The sequence below is a fragment of the Peromyscus californicus genome, unplaced genomic scaffold, assembly GCF_007827085.1.
Source record: "Peromyscus californicus insignis strain IS unplaced genomic scaffold, ASM782708v3 Scaffold_6__1_contigs__length_162567912, whole genome shotgun sequence".
Classification (NCBI taxonomy): Eukaryota; Metazoa; Chordata; class Mammalia; order Rodentia; family Cricetidae; genus Peromyscus; species Peromyscus californicus.
The window spans coordinates 102,363,870-102,377,190 of NW_026294584.1; the positions used below are offsets into that span (position 1 = coordinate 102,363,870).

At 45.2% G+C, this 13,321-nt stretch overlaps 1 long non-coding RNA gene across 6 annotated transcripts in view; it reads right to left on the reverse strand.

Moving 5' to 3' along the window:
• The window catches only part of LOC128098441 (uncharacterized), a 78,878-nt gene that overhangs the window by 48,465 nt on the left and 17,092 nt on the right, over positions 1-13,321 (reverse strand). For 5 of the 6 annotated variants that reach the window (XR_008214258.1, XR_008214259.1, XR_008214255.1 and 2 more), the window contains one exon: positions 10,136-10,219. This is a non-coding gene — a long non-coding RNA (uncharacterized LOC128098441). Of the gene's footprint in view, positions 1-10,135; positions 10,220-12,050; positions 12,289-13,321 lie in introns of all 6 variants that reach the window. The other variant, XR_008214260.1, reaches the window with a different exon arrangement.

Sequence of the window (13,321 nt, forward strand, 5' to 3'; positions counted from 1 at the left end):
GTATGTATGTATGTATGTATTTTGCCTCTGTGCATGTCTGTGTACCATGTGGTACAGTGCACCAGGAGGCCAGAAGGGGATGTCGGATCTTCTGGAGCTGGAGTTGCAGGGTGTTCTGAGCTATCTTACAGGTACTAGGAAATAAACTCAGGTCTTCAGGAAAAGGGCTGAGCCAACTCTCCAGCCCCAAAAGGTATCTTTAACAGTCAAGTTAAAGAAAATCAGCCATCAAACCAGATGGGGTCCCAATGCTGAGAAAGGAAAGTGGACATAGGTTCCCAGTTGTTGTTTTGTTGTTGTTGTTGTTGTTATGGCATGGGGGGAGGATCTAGGAGTAGTTGGGGGAGGGGAGATCATGATCAAAATATATTGTATGAAATTTTTTTAAGATTTATTTTTATTTTATGTATACTGGTATCTCACTTGCATGTGTTTCTGTATGAGGATGTTGGATCCCCTGGAACTGGAGTTATACAGACAGTTGTAAGCTTTCATGTGAGTGCTGGGAATTGAACTCAGGTCCTCTGGAAGAGCAGCCAGTGCTCTTAACCGCTGAGCCATCTCTCCAGCCTTGATTTTTTTTTTTTTTCTCAAGACAAGGTTTCTCTGTGTAGCCCTGGCTGTCCTCGAACTCAGAGATCCACCTGCCTCTGCCTCCCAAGTGCTAGGATTAAAGGCTGAGCCACCATAGCCTGAGGGGAAAAAAATTCAATTAAAAAATTAAAATAGGTAGGCAATGGTGATGCACACCTTTAATCCCACCACTCAGGGGACAAAGGCAGGCAGATCTCTGTGAGTTCTAGGACAGCCTGGTCTACTGAAGGAATTCCAGGACAGCCAGGACTACACAGAGAAACCCTGTCTTGAAAAACAAAAATAAATAAAATAAAATAAAGTCTTCCAGATGTGATGATATTTGCCTGTGATCCTAGCCATCATGTGGCCCAGTCAAGAATATCTCAAGTTTGAGGCCAGCCTGGGCTACACAGCAAGACCTGGTCTCAAGACAAGCAAAATCACTGAAGGGTCCATGCTCATAATCTACTGGGAGAGAGAAACAACCCATAGAAAAGCAGAAATATTAACAGAGGTCTAGGCAGAATGCCAAGCCAGTGGTGCTCCCACCCACTCCCTCCACCTCTACTGTGTTCCAGAGGGGACTTAAGGAAGGCAAAGGCAAACCCTTCAAGTCATTTCACAGTCCCCATGCTCCTCCTCTTCCCAGAAACGAGGCTGCTGAAGGGTGAAATACAGTCCGAGGAAGGTGAAGGCAACCGTCAAGCAATCTGGACAGGATGAAGAAGACAGGTCCCAGGAAGATCCCTAGGGTATGAAGCCAGGTCATTTAGCTCCTTATTCTTCCTCTTGAGCTCCAGATGCTTGCAGGAAGCAAGACTGACACATCACACGGAGGAGGCAACAGGCCACGGGGGACCAGAGCTTCTCCCCTAGCACACAGTGTCCAACTCTGTGGAGGTGAGCACAGGTATGAGACTAGCAGAACTGCCCTATCTTCCCCTTCTCCACACAAGCCATGAGCTACTTTGGTAAAGTTAACTCCTGATCAGCCCCGATACCTACTGCCTTGCCACAGCTGCCCCAGAGATGCAGGACTTCCTCACCAGGGCCGTCCAGGAAGCAGCTTGGAGCCAAGTGTGGTGACTTACACCAGTAGCACTTGAGAGGCTGAGGCAAGAGGATTAACATAAATTTGAGGCTAGCTTAGGTGAGCTCCAGGGTAATCCAAGCTACAGAGAGAGACACTGTTGTAAAAAAAAAAAAAAAAAAAAAAATTAATGGGGGTCAGTAAGACATCATCAAGCCTGCCAACCTGAGCTCAATTTTAGAATTTCAGTCACTGGAACTCACATGATGAAAAGAGAGAACCTGCATAAACAAGTTGTCCTCTGACCTCCACATACAAGCTATGGTACACACACATATGTGTATACACACACACAATAACAATAGTAATAATAATCAATAATAATAGTAATAATTTTTTAATAAAAGAATGAAATTAAGGGTATAGCTCAGTTGGTAGAGTACTTGCCTAGCATACATGAAACCTTGAATTCAATCCCCAGTACCACTTAAAAGTGAGCATGGTAGCAGCCACTTGTTAATTCTAGCAGTTGAAAAATGGAGACAAGAACAGAAGTTCAGAGTCATCCTCAGTTACACAAAGATTTCAAGGCCAGCCTGAACTATCTGAGGCTCTACCAGGAAAAAATTAAAATTAAAATTAAAAAAAGGAAAGAAAAAGAGAAAGGAAAGAAAGAAGGAAGGAAGAAGAAAGAAAGAGAGAAAGAGAGAAAAAAGGAAAAAATTAATAAAACCTATCAGAGAAAATGACAAAAGTCACTTTTATCATATTCTATTTTGGCTACTTTCTGAATTTAGGAGCCCAAGTATCATCAGGGTCCAGCTGCTCTACTGACCATTCTTTACACAGGCTTGATTTAGGAAGAGAAACCAGATTCTCCTAGGCTGTGACACAGAAGTCTCTATGTAGCTCCAGACCGGGGCCTCGGGCCCTGTCTGACTTCTGCTCCCTTCTGTGAGCTTTCAGTAGAACAGACAACACCACCAGGCCTCCAACACGCTCAGTTGGAAGAAAGCATCTACTGAGATAGGACATGAGTCACAAGGTAAGTCAGAGAAAAACCAGGCACAATTCACTTCTCTGGCAGACTGTTTCTCTCCTCCTCTGCTGTCTTTGTTGAACATGTACACACTGAGCAGATATCATGTTCATTACTATGGGATAAAATCATGAGACGCTTCCTTCCTTCAAGAATTCTTTCCAGTAATGCCAGGTATGGTGGTCCATGCTCTCAATCCCAGCACTCCTGAGGCAGAGGCAGACGGATCTCTGTGAGAGTTTGAGGCCAGCCTGGTCTACACATAGTCCCAGGACAGCCAGGGCTATTCAGAGAGACTGTGTCTCAAAAACAAACAAACAAGCAAAAAAAACCAACAACAACAAGAACAACAAAAAGACACTTTTTGCTCTGATCCCTCCCAACCTCTGGCTCTTACAATCTTTCCACCCTCCTCTTATGTGATGGTCCCTGAGTGAGTTGGAACATGCTGTCTGATTTTGTTTTTTTTCTTTTTCTTTTATGTATACAGATGTTTTGCTTGCTGTCTGTACATCATGTGTATGCAGTGCCTGAAGAGGCAAAAAAGGGCACTGGATCCCTGGGACTGGAGTTACAGGCAGTTGCAAGCCACTATGTAGGTACTGGAAAATGAATCTAGGTCCTCTGGAAGAGCAGTCAGTACTCTTACCTGCCAAGCCATTTCCCCAGCCCCAGTGCTGAAATACTGGGGTCAGAGGGGTGCACTCTCCCTCCCATCTAGCTCTTCAGCTTGCTATCTGTAAAATGGACAGTACAAGCCATCTCTTTCCTAGGTGAAATCAGAACACAGGGTGAAAGGTCTCTGTAAGAGGAGCTAAGCTGTGTATTGTGACATGGGCCTGGAATCTCAACTGGAGGATGGCTGAGGCAGAAGGATCATAAGAGACCAGCCTGGGTTACACAATGGAAAAGGAAAAGGAGCAAAGCACTGTGCTGCTCAAGCAGATACTGAAAGCCTTATAGGCCATAATTCAGGTGGAACTGTGGAAGACTGCTGATTCTAAACTGAGGCCCTGAACTGGGCTCTTAAACGAGGAAAATGATATCCAGCTGCTCATAGGAAGAACTGAAGCAATATGAAAGAGAGCTCTGGGAAGAGAGGGCAGCTAGAGCAGAGGAAGAAGGCTTTCACTAGAGCAGAGGAAACATACACAAACCCTCCAGGCAAGTCTCAAGTATGCTGGGCAGCCACCAGGGCCTGCATTTAAACCTGCTTCCCAATGCCAAAATCTCCTGTAAGTCTCAAAAGCACTGGTGTGCAATGGCAGATGACATTAAGGCCCTCCATGTAAGCATTTGGGTTCTGCCCCTTCCTATGATATCTGGTCTGTGAATGTTTCTTTTGTTTCAGACAGAGTTTCTCTGTGTAGCCATGGCTATCCTAGAACTCACTCTGTAGACCAGGCTGGCCTCGGACTCATGTAGATCCACCTGCCTCTACCTCCCAAGTGCTGGAGCTAAAGCCATGTGCCACCATGCCCAGAAAAAGTTCAATTTTTTTCCCCAAAACTTCAAAATCATTAACCTGACGGCTAACGGAGCAAGCTGGCTGGCAACCTTAGTGTTAGTAAATTGTGCACAAAGAGTCAAGCTGGGCATGCAGCTGGTAATCTAGAATACAGGTCTAAGTGGACTATGGAATCTGATCAGAAAAGAGAAGGGGGGGGGGGGGCTGGAGAGATGGCTCAGCGGTTAAGAGCACTGTCTGCTCTTCCAGAGCACCTGAGTTCAATTCCCAGCAACTACAGGGTGGCTCACAACCATCTGTAATGAGATCTGGTGCCCTCTTCTGGCCTGCAAGCATGCATGTAGGCAGAACACTGTATACATAATAAATAAATAAATCTTTAAAAAAAAAAAAAAGAAAAGAAAAAAAAAGAGAAGTGGGGACACAAAGGCACAAGCTTAGAGTACAGAACAGTACGCAATAACAGGGCATCCTTGGAAACTGTAGCAGTCACCAGGGCCAGCCACTCTCTTCCTTGGAGAGCAGATGTGCCTCGCACGGGACAGATGACCTGCCTAGACTATCCCATCTGTGTCACACTCTCCAGCCTTCCAGAGCACTCTGTCTCGGCAAGTACTGTTTTTACTCTGATTCCTCTCAGCTTATGTAAAGTCCAAGCTACACAGAAAAGCACACAGCACATCTGCAAGAGGGTTAGTGACAGCCTCTCTCATGTCTCTTTGGCACATCAAAGTCCCTGTTCTTGCTATAAACTCAAAGACCAGTCCAGGCAACGGTCTGGAGCCTACTGAAAACCTGGAACCCACCACCAAAGGATGGCCAGCCAGTCTTCCACTACTGAAATAGAATCTCGCTATATAGCCCAGACCCTCCTGCTTCAGCTTCTCCAGACACGTGTTACCAAGGCCTGGCCTCTTTCTTACTTCTTTCTGTGCTTCCCTGGTAGATTCCCACCCTAGAGTTAGTACTCTCATGTCCCTTCTCAAAATCCAGAGCAACTCCAGATTCAGATTCAATCCAGCCCTAAGGTCCTACAGCTGTGGAGGCCAGCTCCTCCTAAGCCTGGGTCAGAAGGAGGGGAATGCTCCCTCCCTCCAACCACCTCCTCCAAGACTACTGCAGGCATCCACATAGGAAGCATGTTTAAAGATAAACTAGCTGACACATGGCTCAATGAGGGAAAGGCACTGCTAAGCCTGACTATTTGAATTTGATCCTCAAGATCCACATGGTCGACAGAGAGCCAACTCCTGCAAGTTGTCCTCTGATGTCCACAGGTGCACTGTGTCACCTGCATGTCACCCCACCCTCTACCCCATGCACACAAAATGGATAAATAAAAAGGTAATCATTTCTAAAAGATAAAATAGCTGAATTGACTATGTTTTGAGAGCTGGAGAGCACCTGTCACCAAGACTGACACCTGAGTTTAGTTCCAGGACCCACATGGTAGGAGAGGACTGACTCCACAAAGCTGTCCTCTGACCTCCACACATACGTGCTGATACACACACCCCTAAAATTTAAAAATTAAAAGTGTAATTCAAAAGACTGGAGAGATGGTTCAGTTAAAACTACTTGTTGCTAATCCCAGAACTCAGGAGACAGAGGCAGGCAGATCTCTGAGTTTGAGGCCAGCCTGATCTATATAATGAGTTCCAGGACAAAGTCAGAGTTACATAATGAGACCTTGTCTTTAAAATAGCCTAATAGCCGGGCGGTGGTGGTGCATGCCTTTAATCCCAGCACTTGAGAGGCAGAGGCAGGTGTATCTTTGTGAGTTCGAGGCCAGCCTGGTCTACAGAGTGAGATCCAGGAAAAGGCGCAAAGCTACACAGAGAAACCTTGTCTCAAAAAATCTCAAATAAATAAATAAATAAATAAATAAAAATAGCCTAATAATAATAATTTAAACAACAACAGAAAACAGGCTCCTGGGGAGGGAAAAAGAAGCATGCAACACATCAAATATACACACAGCATCAGGCAACCTCCCTGGAGCCCTGCATGTTAACTACCAGATCCTTTCTATATGACAAAGTTTATTCCTTAAAAAGGCAAGAATGCCTTAAATCCTAGCACTCGGGAGGCGGATCTCTTCGAGTTTGAGGCCAGCCTGGTCTACAGAGCGAGATCCAAGACAGGCAGCAAAACTATACAGAGAAACCTGTCTTTTTTTTTCCCCCTCTTTTTTTCCTTTTTTTCTTTTTTTCCAGAGATGAGGACTGAACCCAGGGTCTTGCGCTTGCCTAGCAAGTGCTCTACCACTGAGCTAAATCCCCAACCCGAAACCCTGTCTTGAAAAACCAAAAAGCAAGAATGCTGAGAGAGGGCCAATGAAATGGCTCAGTGAGTAAAAGTGCTTACATCCAAGTCTGATGGACCTGAGTTTGATCCTGTAAACTCACAAGTGAAAAGAGAGAACCAATTCCCAATTGCTGTTCTATGACTCCCACACATGTACAATGGTACTTGTGCACCTCCACATCCATACAAACACAGTAATGCTTTTAAAAGTAAACAAAAAAGGAGGTAGGAAGGAAGGGGAGGGGAGGGGCAGGAGGCAGCAGCTGAGACTTTCAGTGATCTCTGTGGTTATTAATGACCTGTCCAGAGATGCCTGCCCAGCCCTCCTTACTCTCCATCTACGTTCTGTTCTCAGGTGTCCTCAGGATTCAGCCTTTGGTTTCAACCCTGTTTGTGTCCTCCTGCAGGGCTCTTTTCCTATCTTGCTCACTGCTCCATTCTCTCAGCCTTCAGCAGCCACAGAAGCAGTATCCCATCTTTACCCTCTACCTTCAGCATGCATGTCCCCCAAGGTCAAGTCCCTGCCACCCTTCTCTGGTTTCAGAAAAATGATTCAGTGACTTCAGACAAGCAAGTTGGGTGGCTCATCCTGACCAGAATAATTATCAAAGGTGATCAAATAACAATGACAATAAGCCAAAGCCAATTCTACTTAGAGACTACAAGCAAATATGAAAGTAAGCCAGAAAAATACTAGACAGTGACAAGTGCTATGCAAAGAATAGGTAATACAGGGTGGAGAGATGACTCAGCCATTAAAAGCACTTGCTCTTCTTGCTGAGGACCCAGGTTCGGTTCCCAGCACTCACATGGCAGCTCACTCTAACTCCAGTTCCAGGGGAACAGTTCTTCTTACCTCAGAGAACATACCGAATGCACATGGTACTCTTACATACATGTAAGCAAAACACTCACACACATAAATAAAAATAAATTAAAAAAAAAAAGAAGAGGAGGAACCAAGAAAATAGCACAGCTGGTAAAGACACTTGCCTCCAAGCAAGATGACCTGAGTTCTATCCCCAGGTCCCACATGGTGGAAGGAGAAGTCCTGAAAGCTGTCCTCTGACCTCCACACATACTGCTACAGTGGTGAGTGTACACACACACACACACACACACACACACACACACACACACACACACACACGAGATGGATAAATAAATGTGAAAAATAAATGTGAAAAAACCTTATTAAATCAAATTTTAAAAAAGACAAATAAGGTAATGGGACAGACAAGTGTATTGGTAGCTCACGGAATCCTCAGGTGGTCAGGAAGGCCTCTTTAAGGAGATGATTTAAAAGCTGTGCAGCTGTGCTCTTAATAGAAGAAGACAGACCAAAGAGAAAGCTTTCTAAGTAAAAAAAAACACTGTAAATGGGCGGTGGTGGTGCCCGCCTTTAATCCCAGCACTCGGGAGGCAGAGCCAGGAGGATCTCTGTGAGTTTGAGGCCAGCTTGGTCTACAAAGCAAGTTCCAGGAAAGGCACAAAGCTACACAGAGAAACCCTGTCTGAAAAACCAAAAAAAATGGGATTGGGGATTTAGCTCAGTGGTAGAGCATTTGCCTAGCAAGCCCAAGGCCCTGGGTTCAATCCTCAGCTCAAAAAAAAAAAAAAAAAAACACTGTAAATGTCCAATGGAAATACTGCTGATCTTTTCAAGACAGGGTTTCTCTGTGTAGCCCTGGCCATCTTGGAACTCTCTTTGTAGACGAGACCAGCTTCAAACTAACAGAGATCCACCTGCCTCTGCCTCCTGAATGCTGGGATTAAAGGTTTGCACCACCACTGCCTGGTCCTTATTTTTTTTTTAATTTATGTGTATGAGTGTTTACAAGGATGTCCTTGCACCATGTGCATGCAGTGGCCAAAGAGGCTAGAAGAGGGCATCAGATCCATCAGATCCCCCAAAACCACCATGTAGGTGCTGGGAACAGAACCCAGGTCCTGTGCAAGAGCAGTCAGTGCGGTTTTTTTGTTTGTTTGTTTTTTGTTTTTTTGAGATAGGGTTTCTCTGTGTAGTTTTGGTACCTGTCCTGGATCTTGCTCCGTAGACCAGGCTGGCCTCAAACTCAGAGATCCGCCTAACTCTGCCTCCTGAGTGCTGGGATTAAAGGTGTGTGCCACCACCGCCCAGTGATCTTTTATTTTCATCCTATTTTCTATTTATTTAAGCACTTAATACGAGCTAGTTCAGTATCCTCCATTCAGGAAGCCCCTTGTGATTAAAATAGGGTTTTTTTTTTTTTTTTTGGTTTTTCGAGACAGGGTTTCTCTGTGTAGCTTTGCGCCTTTCCTGGAACTCACTTGGTAGCCCAGGCTGGCCTGGAACTCACAGAGATCCTCCTGGCTCTGCCTCCCGAGTGCTGGGATTAAAGGCATGCGCCACCACCGCCCGGCGATTAAAATAGTTTTAAATGTGTGCACTAAGTGAACTTGGTATTTCTCAACCATCTACTCCTCTTTAATAAGAACTGCTTAATTCCTAAGTGATCCTTTGGTTCTGTCTCCCTCCTCTGGACTCCTATAACGTTGACATTCTCCACATAGCCCAGACTTGGACAGTGCAGCTTTTCTGTCCTCGGTGGCGGTTCCATGTGCCACTCTGTATGTCTAAGACATATGGTCTTCAATTGATGAACTATGAAGCCATCTATACTGCAACCTAGCTCTGAGAGTCCCTCCTCCCTTTCTGTTCACTAGTAGAATGGATTACAATTTCTAAATGTTTGTTTTCTTTTTAATTCTGTGGATGTGTCTGTGTATGCACAAGTTAGTGTGGGAGTCCATGGAAGCCTAGGGCTGGAGTTACAAGTGGTTGTGAGCAGCCAGAGTAGATGCTAGGAACCAAACTCATGTCCTCTGCGAGAACAATCAGCAAGCACTCTTAACTAACTAGCCATGTCTCTAGCTCCTTGGTTACAATTCCAAATACAATACTCTTTTTTTTTTTCTTTCCTGAGACAGGGTTTCTCTGTGTAGCCTTGGTTCACCTGGAACTTGCTCTGTAGACCAGGCTGGCCTCAAAGTCACAGAGCTCCACCTGCCTCTGCCTCCTGAGTTCTGAGATTAAAGATGTGCACCACCACTGCCCTGTTTTTAAATACAACATTCTTCTAAGGACACTCAAATGCAAAATAAGTTCAAAAAGTTCGACAATAAAAGATATACAAAGTAAATTTAGCCTGCACCTGACACAAAGTAAGATCAGCCTGCACCCAAGGTACGGTATTTCCCTCCAGTTCTATCAGACTCCGGGCTCCCATGCCAGGAGGGCCTCGACTCACCAGGACTCAAGGGCAGTCTCAAAACAACAACAGAAAGTCAAGCGTGGAATCAGGTGACTGCATCATCACCACCACAGCTCACTCGGAAGCCCCTGACTACTGTAAGCACTTTACACAGCATTTAACCTGGTAAATGAGAAAAACCACAGCATACGGCAGTGGCAACAAAGAAGGCAAAGTCTAGGTCTAAGAATCCCAAGGGCCCATTCTGGTGTTTGATAGTGATCAGACCAGGAATGGGAAGAAGGGATGTCTAGTCGATGCAGGGCTTGGTTATAAGCGGATGGGGCACCAGAGAAGGAGCACAGCATGCTCATCATGAATGCAAGATATCGGGGCTGGTGATGCAGCCCATTTGCCTAGCATATATGAGGCCCTGGGTTCAATCCCCAGCACTGCAGAAACAGAAACACACACACACTCACCGTAAGTTCTCCCTGTGAACTGAAGAAGGCTGACATCAATGCGTAGGAACAGAACACCAACTCTTAAGCCACAGTAAGCATCATCTAGAACAGAGAAACACCTTCATGTCACTCAACAGGAAAGTGGCTAAATAAAACAAAGCATTATCCATTTTATGAAATACTATATAGCAGCCAAAAATAATGAAATGACTACTTACTAACATGGGATACTGCCAAGGCCCATTCTTTGTTGTTTTATTTTGTTTTTGAGAAAGAGTCTTACTATGTAGCCTTGCCCTGACCTGGAGCTTGCTATGTAGATCAGACTGGTCTTGAACTCATCCAGATCCAGCTGCCTCTACCTCCCTGAGTGCTTGGATTAAAGATGTGCTCCACCACAGTGGCTGAAGGCCCATTCTTAGACAAAGAAGGAAATGTCAGAATAATGCATAGCATCTCTATCATTTGTGGAGATAAAACTTAAAGATCTAATTTTTTTCCTTGGGTTCACACATTCCAAAGATACATTCTCTCTAGAGAACAGAAATGGGAGAAGGAATCAAAGACTGCTATATTCCACATAAATTACTAAATTCCAAGCATGCTGATGTTTGTGGTGCTGGGAATAAAGTGCTCTACCACTAAGCTGCATTCCATCCCCAAACAGAATGAGCAGGAGGAGAGGAAGGCTACAAAGGACACCAGCTTTAAGTACTGCATTTCCTGTCCCTCCCACCCAACACAGCCTTCCTGGTCGCATGGCTTCACACTTGCCCACATCTTAACATATTAACATAGCCTCTCAATGCCATGTTCTCTCCTGAACCTCTGGGCCCAGGCTAGTCTTAGCTACCAATAATCCACTGGGACCACTGAATGTGGAAGACAAGGGAAGACATGCAGTTGGCACTGACCCAGCAGAAATCCCAAAGGAGCGGGATGTTCTGTGGACTAAAAGCAGTTCTGGAGTGCTACGAAATGACGCAGGGGTATCCCAGTGAGGTCATGTGGTGACCCAGTCTTACTAGAAAGAGTTAAGTGAAGTGCTATGCTCTGGGAGGGGGTTTATGGTGAAGGGCAAGGACAGGAGAACAGCAGAGAGAGGCCAGAGACTTGGACAGAAAGGAGGCGAGGAGGTCCTACGGATGAGACAAGAAGTTGAGATAAAACCTTTTGGAGCAAGGCAGAGTGGTGTACACCTGTAATCCTAACACTAAAGGCTGAGACAGGAGAATTAGGAGTTCAAAGCTAGTCTCGGCCAGCTACACAGAGAAATCTGGGTAGGGCACTGGGGGTGGGCAATGTTCTCTTCAGGAAAGCAAGGCTGAGGTTGTGCAGCCCTCTGGTGACTGCACTCGTAACTTTCAGCTTCCTGAGCAGTAAACATATGTATTTGGTTGTGTTTTCCTGGTTACCCAAAGAAATGACACTGCCCAGATCTTACCCAACAGCTGATTCATCACCTCTCTCATCACAAGCTCACATACCAGGTGGCTCTAGAAAAAAATAAGCTACTGTGAGCTGTCAAAGTCCTCTTGGACCTGACCTCACCCTGTAGAGCAGGTTTCATTTCAAAACTGAAAGGACTAAGGGACTGGGGAAATCCAAAGCTCAACAGACCAGGAACAGGTGGTTCCCATCAGAAGAGTCCCAGGCTGGAACTCAAACAGAAACCAGACCGCTGATAAGACAGTTTATGGCGTCTGTCTCCAAGCTTTGGCAGCTGATTAGGTTGTCCAGTATTTACAACAGGGCATGATCACACTTATCAAGCTCCAGGCTACTCAAAACCTCTATTCTCCAAAGTTGAAGCAACTTTCTGATCTTATAGAGTTTGAGAATTATGAGGTAGATCCATTAATGGAACACCAGGGCACAGGAATCTTCAAGTCTTTCACATGGGCCACATTTTGAGTGTAAAGAGTTTTGTTACCTCTTCTTGATTCCTCAGGAACTGCTGGCAGATTCCTGTCTCAGAAACACTTTCTAATTTACTCCTAATGAGCCTTTGCTGTGGGGTGACTGGAGCACTGGTGACAGCTCAGCAGGAGTTATGTGCCTGATAACTTCATAAATTCATGGTGGCTAGCTGTGACTCAAGGCACGTCACTCCACTTTTCTGGGTTCAGTCTCAGTCTCTTCGCCCATAACATAGAGAGACTGGAAAGCACCTGCACCAAGAAAAAGCTTAAGTTCTAAAATCAGAGTTACTTTTCAAAGGCACACCTGGGCACTCGATGGTAAAATTCAGGCATAAATAAAATCCGCAAACTCCAGTGGTAACCCGTTACTGCTTACAAAGGACTGAGGAAGGACCAGCACAGGCCACTGGCACATGCTGCTGGCACTGGATGCTTCATCTGCATCTCTAGAATCCCAAGATGCCAGAAAGTTGCTGACTGTGATCAAGCAGTCAAGAATCCTGAACACTGTGAAGACACCATTCACACAGGACCAAGTGTGCTGAGACATGCAGATGATCCCACCACTCAGCAGGCTAAGACAAGATGTCAGCTCTGAGGCCAGACTACATAAGTGCGACCCTGTCTAGAACAAAAGAGCAACAAAAAAAAAAAAGACATCAGGGGCTGTAGAGATGCTCAGAGGTTAAGAGCCCTAGCTGTTCTTCCAGAGGTCCTGAGTTCAATCCCCAGCAACCACATGGTGGCTCACGATCATGTACGATGAGATCTGGTATTCTCTTTTGGCATGCAGGCATATAAGCAGCCAGAATACTGTATACTTAATAAATAAATCTTAAAAAAAAAAAAAGCACTACTGACAATAACTACATAATGCAAGCTGGGGCTCTGGTTGGATGCCGAGCTACCATCACGAGGACCTGGGTCCCATCCTTAGCTCAAAGAGAAACAAAATTTTAAAAAGAAAAAAAAAAAAGGAAAGGAAGTAGGGCAGTGAGAAGGAGGGAAAGGGGAAGAAAATGTAAATCACAATCACACTATAGACTATAGACTGCTATTCAGCCAATAAAAGTTAACTTTTTATAAGTCTGTCATTTGCAACAACATGGACTCAAGCTAGGCACAAAAAGCAAGCACTGTACACTCTCCTCATCCATGGAAATAAGGACGATGATCTCAAGACAGCCAGGAATGGAATGGTGGTCAGAGGCTGGAGAGAGAAGGAATGAGGGGGGAGAGGTTACAATTAGGAATATGCAGAGTTTGGCCACGCTAAGTCAAA